The sequence below is a fragment of the Peromyscus eremicus genome, chromosome 1 (genome assembly GCF_949786415.1).
Source record: "Peromyscus eremicus chromosome 1, PerEre_H2_v1, whole genome shotgun sequence".
NCBI classification, from domain to species: domain Eukaryota; kingdom Metazoa; phylum Chordata; class Mammalia; order Rodentia; family Cricetidae; genus Peromyscus; species Peromyscus eremicus.
The window spans coordinates 51,811,772-51,825,491 of NC_081416.1; the positions used below are offsets into that span (position 1 = coordinate 51,811,772).

The 13,720-nt window shown below is 46.2% G+C and overlaps 1 protein-coding gene across 1 annotated transcript in view; it reads right to left on the minus strand.

The window, feature by feature from the left end:
• The window catches only part of Ahnak (AHNAK nucleoprotein), an 89,838-nt gene that overhangs the window by 28,609 nt on the left and 47,509 nt on the right, over nt 1-13,720 (minus strand). The gene's annotated exons all lie outside the window — the stretch shown is intronic.

The following is a 13,720-nucleotide window of genomic DNA, read 5'->3' on the forward strand; positions in this document are numbered from 1 at the left end:
ACCGAGCTAATCAGTTCTCTCTCACTCACCCACATACTTCAGAGAACATGGGCTACGGTAGAAGCTTAGGGCAAGAGTGCCCTCCCTTAGTGTCCCATCTGCCTGGGACACTAAGGAAGGGAAGGCAGAAGGAAGGGAACAGGGAACGGGAGGGAGGGAGAGAGGGAAAGTAAAACAAGAAAAAGAGATAAGAGAAAGAAAATGGCCTTTTAGTTAATATTTATGTGTTTGTTTGTCTGTTGGTTCATGTGTATGAATGGTTTGTCTGCATGTTTGAATGTATGTGTGCCATAGGCTTGAAGTGCCTGTGGAGGCCAGAAGAGGGTACTGTATCTCTGGAACTAGAGATGCAAACCGTTGTTAGGAGCCATGTGGGTGCTGAGAACCAAACCCCAGTGCTCTGTAAGAACAGTGCTCATAGCCACTGGGATATCTCTGTAGCCCCAAACTGAGTCATATCAATTAATTTTTGTACTTTTTTTTTTTTTGGAAGCACTGGGGATTGATCTCAGGGCCTCATGCATACTAGACATGAATACCGCTCCCAGGTCTTCCCCACTTTTTAATTTAATTTAATTTAATTTAATTTAATTTAATTTAATTTAATTTAATTTAATTTTATTTTATTTTATTTTATTTTATTTTATTTTATTGAGACAGAGTCACACTATGTAGCCCTGGCTGGCCTGGAACTCCCTATGGAGACCAGGCTAGCCAGCGCTCTCAAAGATTCACCTGCCTCCATCTCCTGAATGCTAGGATTAAAGGTGTACAGCATGCCCAATTTAGAAAATGGCTTTTGCTGGGTCTGAATAGTAGAGTGCTTGTCTAATATGCATAAAACCATCATTTACACACCAGTACAGAAAGATGAGGGGGCTTGGGATGAGGCTAGGGAAACAGCTCAATTGGCAAAATGCTTGTTGGGTGTGGTGGTTTGAACAAGAATGGCCCCTCTAGGCTCATATATTTGAATGCTTAGTCATCAGGGAATGGCATTACTTGAGAAGGATTAGGAGGTGTGGCCTTGCTGGGGTAGGTGTGGCCTTATTGGAAGAAGTGTGTCAGAGGAGGTGGGCTTTGAGGTTTCAAAAACTCAAGCCAGGCCCAGTGTCTCTCTCTTCCTGCTACCTGTAGATCTGGATATAGAACTCTCAGCTCCTTCTCCAGCACCATATCTGCCTGGGTATTGCCATGCTCCCCACCATGATAATAATGGACTAAACCTCTGAAACTGTATTTGAGCTCCATTTAAATGCTTTCCTTTATAAAAGTGACCTTGGTCATGATGTCTCTTCACAGCAATACAGTGACCAAGACACTGAGCAAGCATGAGGACCTCAGTTTGTGATGGTCTGCATTCATAATCCCAGAGCTGAGGAGGCAAAGACAGCTGAATCACAAGCTCCAGGCCAATTACAGACTGTCTCTCAAAACAACCAAGTGGATGGCCCCTAAGGAACAACACCCAGGGTTGACTGCAGCCTCATGCATGTGCACATGTACACACACAAAAAAAATAATTTTAATGTCCCATACATAAAACGAATCTTTTCAGCTGTTTTTCTCCTTTCAGTTTTCCCAAATTGAGCTCTGCAGTGGGCAGTGCTTAGAAAAGGGGCACATATTGCTACAAAAATCATGGTAAGGCTGGGCTTCCGGGCTCACGCTGTAATCCTAGCACTCAGGAGACTGAGGCAGGAGGATCTGGAGTTCAAGGACAGCCTAGATTATGTAATGCAACTTTGTCACACAAAATAATAAAACAAAAAGAAAGAAAAAAATCACATTAAAATGATCCCCTCTGGGACTTTGGCCCACAAATATTTCTCTCACGTTGACACAGTTAGAGATCAGAGCGCCTACTTCAGCACTCACTGGAATAAGGTCATTGCACAATTTTTTAAGGGCTTTTTTTTTTTTTCTCAAGAGTTCCACAACTTGTATAGTTGGGGGTCTACAAGTGGTGAGTGTGCTGGGAGATTACCTAAACATTTTTGTCAGGCCAACATTTTTGTCTCTAGTACAAGGAACGTTGGAAGGTTGCCAAGCTGCTCAGAACTCTTTTATTAAGATGTTTCTCTAAGAGCCTGTCACCATACACAGGGGAACTGACTGGACAAGGAGCAGGCCTCCACTCGAAGGCCTAGTGCCTTCCACTCCCTTCTTGCACTGTGTGTGAGCCAGGTAAGGCATGAAATCAAAACAGTCTTCCCAGAACCGCCTGGGAAATGGGGTGATGGAGTTTGGGTGCAATCCTGCCCCTTTGCCTACTATGTTGTGAAGCTGTTCTCAGAAGCAATCCAAAACGGCTTTGGGGAATACGGGTATCTCGCCTCCTTTGGGCTTCAGTGAAAAGCTTGGCTGGTTCCAAGGAGCTGGAATGCAGGAGAGAGATGTATAAAGTGCCAGGTGCTCCTTCTGGTTGATTCTGCCAGGCTGTAGGAGGGCATTCCCTCTCCCAGCCTCCCACCATCACCAATTCCTAGCGGGAGAGCAGCAGTCAAGGCTCAGAAGCTTCACCCAGACCTTGCTCCCTGCCAAGGAGGTCAGTCCTCTGACCCCGCAGGGCTGGGGAAAGCAGGCTAGGCCCAGTGCCAGAAGTCCTGGGCCGTGAGAATAATCTGTCAACCTTACCTCTCCTCCTGTCAAAGCCCCTCTGTGGTTGATATTTTCAAGGTGGGAGAAAGCAGAGCTTGGGGATTAGATTAAATCACTGGTCATGACCAGAGTGCATTCCACATACATCAACTCTGAGGCTTGTCAGGCAAATTTGGGATTAGCACAGAAGGGCCTGGCCCTTTCCAAATGGGCCCTGAACTCTGAAGCCCTGGCCTTTGTCCTCAAATCGGGCCTTGTTTCCTGAGCTTCTCTGCTATGCAAGGAATTCTGTTGCAATGTAAAAAACAAAACTCTCCCTGGATCTGCTGCTTTCTGATCGGACCAAGTCAGAACACACACGTGGAGGAAGGCTCCTTGCCTCACCCAGCACACTGGGCCACTGAACCCCAAAGACTGAAGTCCTCCACCTTCCCCTAAAGCCCCGGGGGTGCCTTGATGCATAAGGAGATGTGATCCACACAGGAAACAGCTGGGTCAGCCAGCAGCTGGGATAGCCGCCAGGCTGACCTTCCACCAGGAGCTAGGTTGACTAGGAAGAAAGGTGACATTCCTTCTGCATCATCCTATAATAAACCCCCAGTGCCGCCTTCCTACCCCCACATTTCCAACCCTCTGACCTACATTGCACCCCCAAACTTTCAGGGATTCACTTTCAAGACCGTTCAAAGATTGTGTCCTTACTCATCAGATCAAACCCTCTGCCTATGTGTTAAAGCTTTTTCTTTTTCTCTATTTTTTTTAATTTAAAGAGAGAGTGCATGTGTGTGTGTGTGTGTGAGTGTGTGTGTGTGTGAGTATGTGTGTGTATGTGTATTTTATGGGTGTGTGAGTGTGTATGTTATGAGTGTGTGTGTGTATGTTATGGGTGTGTGAGTGTGTGTGTATGTTATGGGTGTGTGTGTGTGTATGTGAGTGTGTGTGTATGTTACGGGTGTGTGTGTGTGTGTATGTTATGAGTGTGTGTGTGTATGTTATGGGTGTGTGTGTGTGTGTGTGTGTGTGTATGTTACGGGTGTGTGTGTGTGTGTATGTTATGAGTGTGTGTGTGTGTGTATGTTATGGGTGTGTGTGTGTGTGTGTGTGTGTGTGTGTATGTTACGGGTGTGTGTGTGTGTGTATGTTATGAGTGTGTGTGTGTGTGTATGTTATGGGTGTGTGTGTGTGTGTGTGTGTGTATATTATGAGTGTGTGTGTGTATGTTATGGGTGTGTGTGTGTGTTATGGGTGTGTGTGTATGTCACGGGTGTGTGAGTGTGTGTGTGTTATGAGTGTGTGTGTGTATGTTATGGGTGTGTGTGTGTGTGTGTGTATGTTATGAGTGTGTGTGTGTGTGTTATGGGTGTGTGTGTGTGTGTGTGTGTGTGTGTATGTCACGGGTGTGTGAGTGTGCCACCACTGGTGTGGAGACTAGCTGACAGCTTTGTGGAGTTGGTTTCCTCCTTCCCTTTACACGTGTTCGGGGCTCCAACTCAGGTCTCCAGGCCTATGTAGCAAGCGTTTTCACTACAGAGCCATCTTGCTAATCCTAGTTTGGTTTTTCTTTGTGAGACAGGACTTCACAGTATAGTCCAGCACGGCCTGGCACTCACTGCATACCTGTGACAGCTACTTTTATGTCAACTTGACACAAGCTAACGTCATCAGTGGGGAGGGAGCTTCAGGTGAGAAAATGCCTCCACGAGGTTGGGTTATAGGCAAGACTGTAAAGCGTTTTCTTAATTAGTGATCAGTCGGGGAGGGTCCAGCCCATTGTGGGTAGTGCCATCCCTGGGCTGGTGGTCCTGGGGTCTATAAAGCAGGCTGAGCAAGCCATGAGGAGCAAGCCAGTAAGCGGCACCCCTCCATGCCTCTGCATCAGCCCCAGCCTCCAGGTTCCTGCCCTGTCAGTTCCTGTCCTGACTTCCTTCAGTGATGAGCAGTGATGTGGAAGTGTAAGCCAAATAAACCCTTTCCTCCATGATTGTTTTTGGTCATGGTGTTTTATCACAGCAATAGAAACCCCAAGACAAAATAGCCAAAACTAACCTCAAACTTACAGCAATCCTCCTGCCTCAGCCCTTCAATTGCTGGGATTACAGATGTGAGTTACCACACTGGGTAAGATTTTTTTTTCCAAGACAAGGACTCTCTACATAGCCCTGGCTGTCCTGGAACTCACTATGTGGACCAGGCTAGGCTTGAACCCACAGCAATCCTCCTGCTTCAGCCTTTCAAGCACTGGGAGTACAGAAGTGCTTCATCATGCCTAGTAGACAAGAACTTTCATGATCTGTCTGGATTCAAATCCTGGCTCCCAGTGACTTTGGGGAAACATTTAAGTTTTTGAGACAATACTTTTTTAAGCCATAGCTTCTTCATGAACAGAAAATATTCCTCTGAATAGGTAGAGTATGCAGAATGCATCTGCTCCTTCCTGTTTGCATTTAACACCTAAGAGACTTGAGAAAAGGCAGACAAACTATCCAGAACATGAATACATACTATGTCCTAAGACTCATCCTCTTGTGCAGTTGAACGCCTCAAAGACGTTGGGAAATGCCATAATTTTTACATCAAGAAACACTGCCTGGAGAGTAGCCCCAACCAGAGCTGGAGACCTCAGCTAGCACCTGCCCCTCCTAAAAGTGATCTGCACCCAAATTACAGAAGACCCCAAAATCCCAGAGTCATGGGGTCACTAGTTGACAAGAGCAACCATTCAGATTGCTCTTTAAGGGGGCCCGTCAGAACTTCTGCTTTGCCAAAAGAATGCTGTAGGCTCATGACTCAACCCACTCAGAGCTCAGGACCACCCAGGAGTCAGGAGGGGCTCGGCCTCACCAAGCCTTTGTTACTGCCGCTTTAAATCAAGAGGGACTGGTAACCAAAAGATAGCTAAGGGATCAGCCAGCTCTGAAATTCTGCCCTCTGTCGAAGGGATCTTCATGGTATGTTCTCTACAGCATCAGGTCAAGGAAACAGCTCAGAAACTAGGGATTTAAAACCAGCTGCCAGGGCTCACAACCTTCTGTAACTCCAATCTCAGGCGGATCCAACCCCCTCTTCAGATCCCTACAGGGTACTAGGCACTCACGTGGTTGCACAGACTTGCATACAGGCAAAACACTCATACATATAAAAATTTTAAAATAAATAAACCAGGAAATAAATAAATAAAAGCAGTTGTCGGGTGAGGTACACTAAGTGTTTCTTCCCTAGCTTGTGTGAAGCCCTGGGCTCCACCCTCAGCACCAAAAGATGGGGGGGGGCTGCAATTAGCTATCTATAGCATGATAAATTCATTACTAGACCCCATCTGGCTGATAGGTGACAAAGTCAAGCATGAATGGAGTGAGGTTCTCAAGTCATCTGTGTCCAGGTCCCAACTCTGGCACTTAAGGGCAAGTTGCACAAGCGTGTGAGGCCTTGGCTTGTTCAGCCATTACCTAAGGCTGATAATCCCTCCTGCATTCATTTTTGATGGAAGCGTTTTCCATAGCACCTGAAGCACTCAGATCATTTCTCCACCCTGCGAGTGTTGACTGGATACCCACTAAATGACAGGTACTGTTCTCAGAGGCCCGGCCGGAGCACAGTTTTTAACAACAAACAAACTCTATGGAGTTTACTCTCAAAGGAGACATGGGGAAAAGTATGATCAAAATGAAATAAAAGCCACATTTCCTCAAATACATTAAAAGAAAAATGTGAAAGGGAAAATAATCAAGCACATAAATGGGATTTGAAGCATGATTTGATGTTGCCTCGTTAGAAAAGGCCACTGAAGGAGATCCTGGGGTAAAATCATAAGGATTTGCAGAATGTGGTCATTCCTAGTACTCAAAGGCAGTGCTCTGGGCTTGGCAGTTACAAAATACTCTCTCAGTGTTCAAATAGGCTTTTTTTTTTTTAAGATTTTTTATTTTTAGTTGTGTGTGTGTGTGTGTGTGTGTGTGTGTGTGTGTGTGTGTAGTTTCCATAGAAGTTAGAACAGTGTATCAGACTCTCTGGAGCTGGAGTTATAGACAGTTGTGATCTGCCTGATATGGATATGCAGGTGCTGGGAACTGAACCCAGGTCCTCTGGAAGAGCAGCCAGTGCTCATAACCAATGAGCCATCGCTCCAGACCCTTAAATAGGCTTTTAAAGATGTTATGACATTTATTTATTTGTGTAGGGGAATGGTACAGAGATGTCACAGCATGTAGGTAGAGGTCAGAGGACAATTGACAGGAGTCCATCTTCTCTTTCCACCACAGAGGTTCCGGGGAATCGAACTGAGGTCATCACACTTGGCAACAAGCACCTTTACCCATGATCCATCTCACCAGCCACCTCCACCCCTTTTTTGAGGCAATATCTCACTTGTAGCCCTGGCTGCCCTGAAACTCGATATTTAAACCAGACTGGCCTCTTACTTCAGGGATCCACCTGCCTCTGCCTCCTGAGTACTAGAATTAAAGGTGTGTTCCACCACTCGGGGCTGACATTCCCCGCTTTTAGACAGTGTCTCACACTGTAGTTTAGGCTGGTCTAGAATTCACTATGCAGCCTCCACGGGCCTCAAACTTGCAAAGAACCACCTGCTTCAGCATCCATGGGTGTTTATATCCAATATAGTTCACCAAAGGGAATAACAGAGAAAAAGTCTCCATCTTGTTATTTATAGATTAAGAAAGGAGATCAAGAAAGCTACGACAGAAAATTAAAAAATAAAAACATCATAGGGTTACATCCTAGTGAAGGGGAAGGAAGTTACAAATTTAGGTATTAATACGTGTCAGAGAATACTGAGTAAATGAGACTTGAAGCAGTTAGAATGCTGGCGGCCATTGTGGGGGCTCATGCCTGTATTCCCAGCACTCAGGAGGCTGAGGCAGGAGGACTGAAGTGAGTTCAAGGCCAGGTTGGGCTACATAGTGAGATGTATAGGAAGGGAGGGAGGGAGGATGGGAGGGAGGGAGGGAGAGAGGATGAATATGTTATACCTGAAGACAGAGAAGGGAGAGCTTGTTAGGCTGCGTAAGGTATGTTAGAGGTCTCTCTAATGAAGTGATGTTTACCAAGAGAAGAATTTCTCAAACCGAAGGACATTCCAGGCATGGTTCATAGCAAGGAGTTTGATTGCCAGATCAAAGAACCGCAAACGATCACAGGATAGAAGTAGGAGGCAGATGCTATGCAGCCTTACGTCATGGCTAGTCCTTGAGCTATGTATGCATGCTTCACAGTAAGATGGGGAGCTACAGAAAACTGTAAGTGGTCAATGACATGATGTTTCTTAGATGTGTAGCCTAGGCTGGCCTGATTTGACTGATGTTTTGAAAGAATCAATCTTGTTGCTGTGATATAAAAAGACCAGAGGGTCTTAGGCACAGAAAGGGAGGAGATCAGTTAGGAAACAGACATCGTAATGCAGGTGAGATCTGTGGCTCAAATCAGGGACATTGTGGTAGTCACAGAAAAGCGACTGCATGATAGATGTGGAAGGTGGGATGGTGGGAATTGCTAATGGCATATCAAATGCAAAGATGGGCTCAGGACCTCTTTGTCTGAACAAGCTGATGTTTCTGGAGGTAAAGTCTGTGAGCCACAGCAGTAGACACAGTGGGTAGGTAAAAAGAACTTTCCCAGCAAGTGTTCTAACATCTCCTGATTTATAAAGTCATTTATGAAGTACAAGCTAGGAGCCACATCCATAAGTTCCATTACTGGCTGTATACCCAAGAAGTGGAAGCAGGGCCAACAAGATAGCTTAGACAGTAAAAGGAGATTGCTGCTGAGCCTGACTACCCAAATTCAGTCCTCCAGACCCACATGGTGGAAGGTGAAAGCCAACTCCCAAAAGTTGTCCTCCAATCTCCACTGACACATTTCCACACAGTTGAAAAAATTATTTTGTGACAGGACACTATGTAGCCTGGAACTTGCTATGTAGACCAGGCTGGCCTCTTACTCACAAAGATCCACCTGCCTCTGCCTTCTGAGTACTGGGATTAGAGGTGTGCATCATCATACCCAGTAGAAAATGTAATTTTTGACTGGAAGAGATGCTTGTTCATCAGTGTTCATAGCAGAACTATTCACAAAGGTAAAAGGCATCCCAAATGTCCATCAACAGATGAACAGATAAACACATGAGGCATATACATGAAATAAACTACTATTAATATTTAACAGTGATTACATTCTGACACATGCTATAACACTGAGGACATTACTGTAAGTGACCAGGCCAGATCCCAAAGAACAGATGTTTTAGAGTCCTCTTTTTTTTTTAGGTACTTGGAGTCATAGGATTCATAGAGTCACACCAAGGAAGGTGGTTTCCAGGAGCTGAGTAAAGGGGATGGTGGAGTTGGTGACTATGGAGTTTGAACTGTGGGAGAGGAGAAGAGTTCTGGAGGTAGTGTCTGGTGAGGACCACACAAGCACAGGAAGGCACTTAATGCCACTGAAGTGACCATCACAAAAATCATAAAACCAGGGGCTGGGAGATGGCTCAGAGGTTAAAAGCACTGACTGCTCTTCCAGAAGACTCAGGTTCAATTCCCAGCACCCACAAGGCAGCTCACAACTGTCTCCAAGGGCACCAGGCACATAGATAGTACACATAGAAGCAGGCATATGTGGAATCTCTCTCTCTCTCTCTCTCTCTCTCTCTCTCTCTCTCTCTCTCTCTCTCTCAAATAAAATAAAGAATTTTTTTAAAAAAGAGAGAAAAGCAGAAGAAATGGCTAAACCACACCTAGTGCCACAGGCCTTCAATCCCAGCTACTTGGGAAACTAAGACAGAAGGATTCATAGTCTGTCAGGGCTACAAAGTGAGTTCAAATTAGTGGAACCCTGTCTCAAAATAAAAAGTTAAAGACAGGGCTTGAGAGCTGGGGACTGGTAAAGTGTTTGCCTAGCATGCACAAAGTCTTGGATTCAATGACCACCAATGAATAAACCAGACGTGATGGTTCATGCTATAAGCCCAGCATTTAGAAGGTGGAGGCAAGAGGATCAGGAGTTCAAGGCCATCTTTGCCAATACAGCAAGCTTGAGGCCAGCCTCAGGTCATTATCAGCTACAAATTGAGATCAAGGCCAGTCTGAATTCCAAAAGACTTTTTCAAAAAGGAGGAGGAAGAGGAGGAGGAGGAGGAGGAGGAGGAGGAGGAGGAGGAGGAGAAGGAGAAGAAGAAGAAGAAGAAGAAGAAGAAGAAGAAGAAGAAGAAGAAGAAGAAGAAGAAGAAGGGGGAGGAGGAGGAGGAAGAAGAAGAAAAGGAAGGAAGGAAGGAAGGAAGGAAGGAAGGAAGGAAGGCAGGCAGGCAGGCAAGGTATGTAGCTCAAGGGTAGAGTGCTTGCCTAGCAACTGCAAGGACCTGGGTTCAATCACTCATAGTGAAAACAATTCGGTTAAAATGATTTTGTTGTTTTAAAACTTTTACCAAGGTCACAGTGTGAGTACGACTCAGGAACTTAAATATAAAATGAACTGGGTGTGGTAGCACATGCCTATCTGTAATCCTAGTACTCAGGAGGTAGGTAGGGGCTGGAGGATCACAAGTTCCAAGCCAACCTGAGCTACTCAGGAAGACCTCCACCCCTGTTTAAAAATAAATAAACAGAAAGAAAAAGCAAACAGACTACAGCGTGCCCGGGGTTACAGCGACTGAAACCGGACTAGAGCCCAGGCAGCTTCAGAGCTGCTCCCCCCATTTGCACTCAAAGCACATCAGTCAGGTCTGCAGCAGCACGGCTGGGTGGGCTGCTTTTGGAGCTGCCACACTCCAGCATCTCACCCTCAAAATGTCCATTAGCCTTGAAGCCGCAGACTGACCAGAGGATTGCAAGGCTCTCAAGGTCTGGAAGTGGCTCTATGGACTGACTTGCTACTCCTTTACCAAAATGACTGGCCACAGCTGACCAACAGCAAGCTCTGTTGTACGCAAACTGGTTTTTAGATCTCAGAGAAATGCCCAAATCCCCTTGTAATCTGGAGGCTAATGGCAGGGCAGGTAAGGCTGATGTCTGAAATCCAAAGGAAGCCATTTTTACACAGATATCCAGCTTCCAAGTCCAAAAGAAAGGAGACACGTAAGTTATTTTCTTCCTTTGTTTGAGGGCCTGAGTGTGTGTGTGTGTGTGTGTGTGTGTGTGTGTGTGTGTGTGTGTCTGAGACAGTCCTGGTATGTATATACCCAAGGCTAGCATTTGAACTTGTCTTGTAACACAGATTGGCCTTGAACTCAGGACAATCCTTTTGCCTAATGGACATCACCAATCCCAACTCCTGGAAGCTACTTTCCTTATTTGGTTGTTGTTTGTTTAAGTTTTGTTTCTGAGATAGGCTCATGATAGATAGCCCAGGCTGGCACATAGGTAATTTCTATATAAACCAGGATAACCTCAAACCTGCAGCAATCCCCCTGCCTCTGCCTTCCCAGTCCTGGGATTCTAATGATAAACCACCATGCCCAGCACAAGTTAGTTTCTAAGGAAGCATCTGTGATTAAGGGAGAGAGAGACATCCGGTGAAGGTAAGTGCAGCCCTCTTCCTGTAATTTAAATCAAGGCACATGGGACTGGTCAGATAGACCGGAGAGTAAAGGCAATATTCTCCGACTTGACTTAGGACCTGACTTTGATCCCTGAATCTCACGTGGTGGGAAGAGAGAGCTGACTCATGCTTGTCCAGTATTCGGGTGCTTTGAGGAAAGGGATCCAATCCTAATCCCCTTTAAATTCCAAGACACTTCATCAATGACGAAATAAATTGAAGAAGAAACAAGCAGCTTGTTAGGAAGGTAAATACCGCGAGAAGCCAAACTTGCTCCCGAGAGCAATCGAGGACCATCGACCGACTGTGAGAGCCACACCGCCAGCCAGCAGCAGCTCTCGCCCTCTTTAGGCCATTTTGTTTACCACGCATTCTTTGCTGACCCTCCCCCCACCATGTAGTCTACTAGAAGCTCAGCAGTGTGGGAGCTGGTGCAAGTTTGCTCAGGAACCCTGGGAAACACAGAGCCTTGGAGACTCCGGTGGGCCAGGATTGGGGGAGGGGTCATCAAAAACTCAGAGCATAGGTTGATGGGAAAGCATGAATTCCTAACTACTAGGGAGGCTGAGGCAGGAGGATTAAAAGTTCCAGACCAACCAGCACAACTTAATGAAATCCTGTCTCAAAAGAAAAAATAGAAAGAGGGCTGGAGATTGTGGATCAGCAGCAGGGGGCTTATCTCATGCGCATGAGACCCTACATTCAGTCCCCAGTACCGATAAAAATAAAAAACAAACCAACTAACAATAAGGCAAGGAATCGAAAGGACGTCATGAAGACCAGATGTGTGGCCCAGCCTCATAGCTTGGGGACCTGTAAGCACTCCAGCATGACTGGAATGAAGGATGTCCTGAGGGAATAAAGGGCACTGAGACAGAGACCGGATCACAAGCCATCTTGAGTGCTAAGGACATGAACTTTACCCTGAACGTCATGAGGAGCCACTGGAGAACGTCAAGAAAGAACATGGTCTGATTGTGTATGTGTGTGTTTGAGATGGACACTCTGAGCTCACTCTGGCATGGAAGAAAAATATCTAAGACAGGAAGACAGGAGGTGACTGCAGCCGGCAGTGGAAACCTCAGCCACCAGAGATGTCAAGGATGTGGGCAACCTGTGTGGTGACCAGAAGTTAGCACAGAAATCAGGAGGGTGGGGGTGGGAGCAGGAAGAGATGGAGTCCAGTGATGGGCACCCCAGAGGTGCAAGCTTGGAGCTTAGAAGAGTAGGCTGGTTAGGCCGGGTGGTGGTGGCACATGCCTTTAATCCCAGCTCTCGGGAGGCAGAGGAAGGCGGATCTCTGTGAGTTCAAAGCCAGCCTGGTATACAGAGTGAGTTCCAGGACAGGCTCCAAAACTACACAGAGAAACCGTGTCTTGAAAAACCAAAAAAAAAAAAAAAAAAAAAAAAAAAAAGAAGAAGAAGAAGAAGCAGCTTGGGATTCAGTGGGCCCCTCTAATGTTATCCAGAGAGTCTAAAGTGAGGGGGAGGGTACAGGAACCTCAAGATAAATCCACAAATCCATGGGGGAATTCTACCATTTGTGAGCTTAGGAAAAGAGGGGCTGTAGTGGAACCTGTCCTCTGTACATGATATGGCCATTTTGGTTGGGTTTTTTTGGTGGTGGTAGGTTTTTTTTTTGTTTTGTTTTTGTTTTTGTTTTTTTTTTCCGAGACAGTGTCTCTCTATTTAGCCCTGGCTGGCCCAGCATTTCATATGTAGACCAGGCTGGCCTGGAGTTCACAGAGATCTACCTGCCTCTCTCTCTGCCTCTGCGTGCTAGGATTAAAGGTGTGTGCCACCTTACTTGGGCCCCACTGTGGTCTTGAAAAGAAAGCAGCTGTAATTATTCACAGGGGAGCCTCACGAGAGAGGGCCTGTCAGCAGCATTCCCATGAAGCAGGAGCAGCCGAGAACTACTCTCGCGCATGTAGCCCCAACCCCAGCTGCACGTGGTCTTGAGAGGTGCCAGAATATGTAAGAGGTGGAAGGGTGACTGAAATAATCCAGGTAATCCAAGTTGGGCATAGTGATCCATGCCTGTAGACTCAGCACTTGGGAAGATGAGGCAGAAGAATCTCAAGTTTGAGACCAGCCTGAGTTACATTAAGAGTTTGAGGACAGTTTGGAGTACAGAGTAAGACCTTGTATCAAAAAGGTCTTACTTGTAACAAAAACGCCGGGCGGTGGTGGCGCACGCCTTTAATCCCAGCACTCGGGAGGCAGAGCCAGGCGGATCTCTGTGAGTTCGAGGCCAGCCTGGGCTACCAAGTGAGTTCCAGGAGAGGCACAAAGCTACACAGAGAAACCCTGTCTCGGGGAAAAAAAAAAAAACACAAAAAAAAACACAAAAACATGGGGGCTGGAGAGAGAGCTCAGTTGAAAGAACTTGCTGCTCTTGCTGAGGACCTGGGTTCAGTTCCCAGCACCCACGGTGGGCCACTTACAACCACCTACAACTCCAGCTCCAGGGGATCCAATGTCTCTGTCCACCAGCACCTGTACTCAAACACACACACACACACACACACACACACACACACACACACACACACACACCATGACTAAAAAC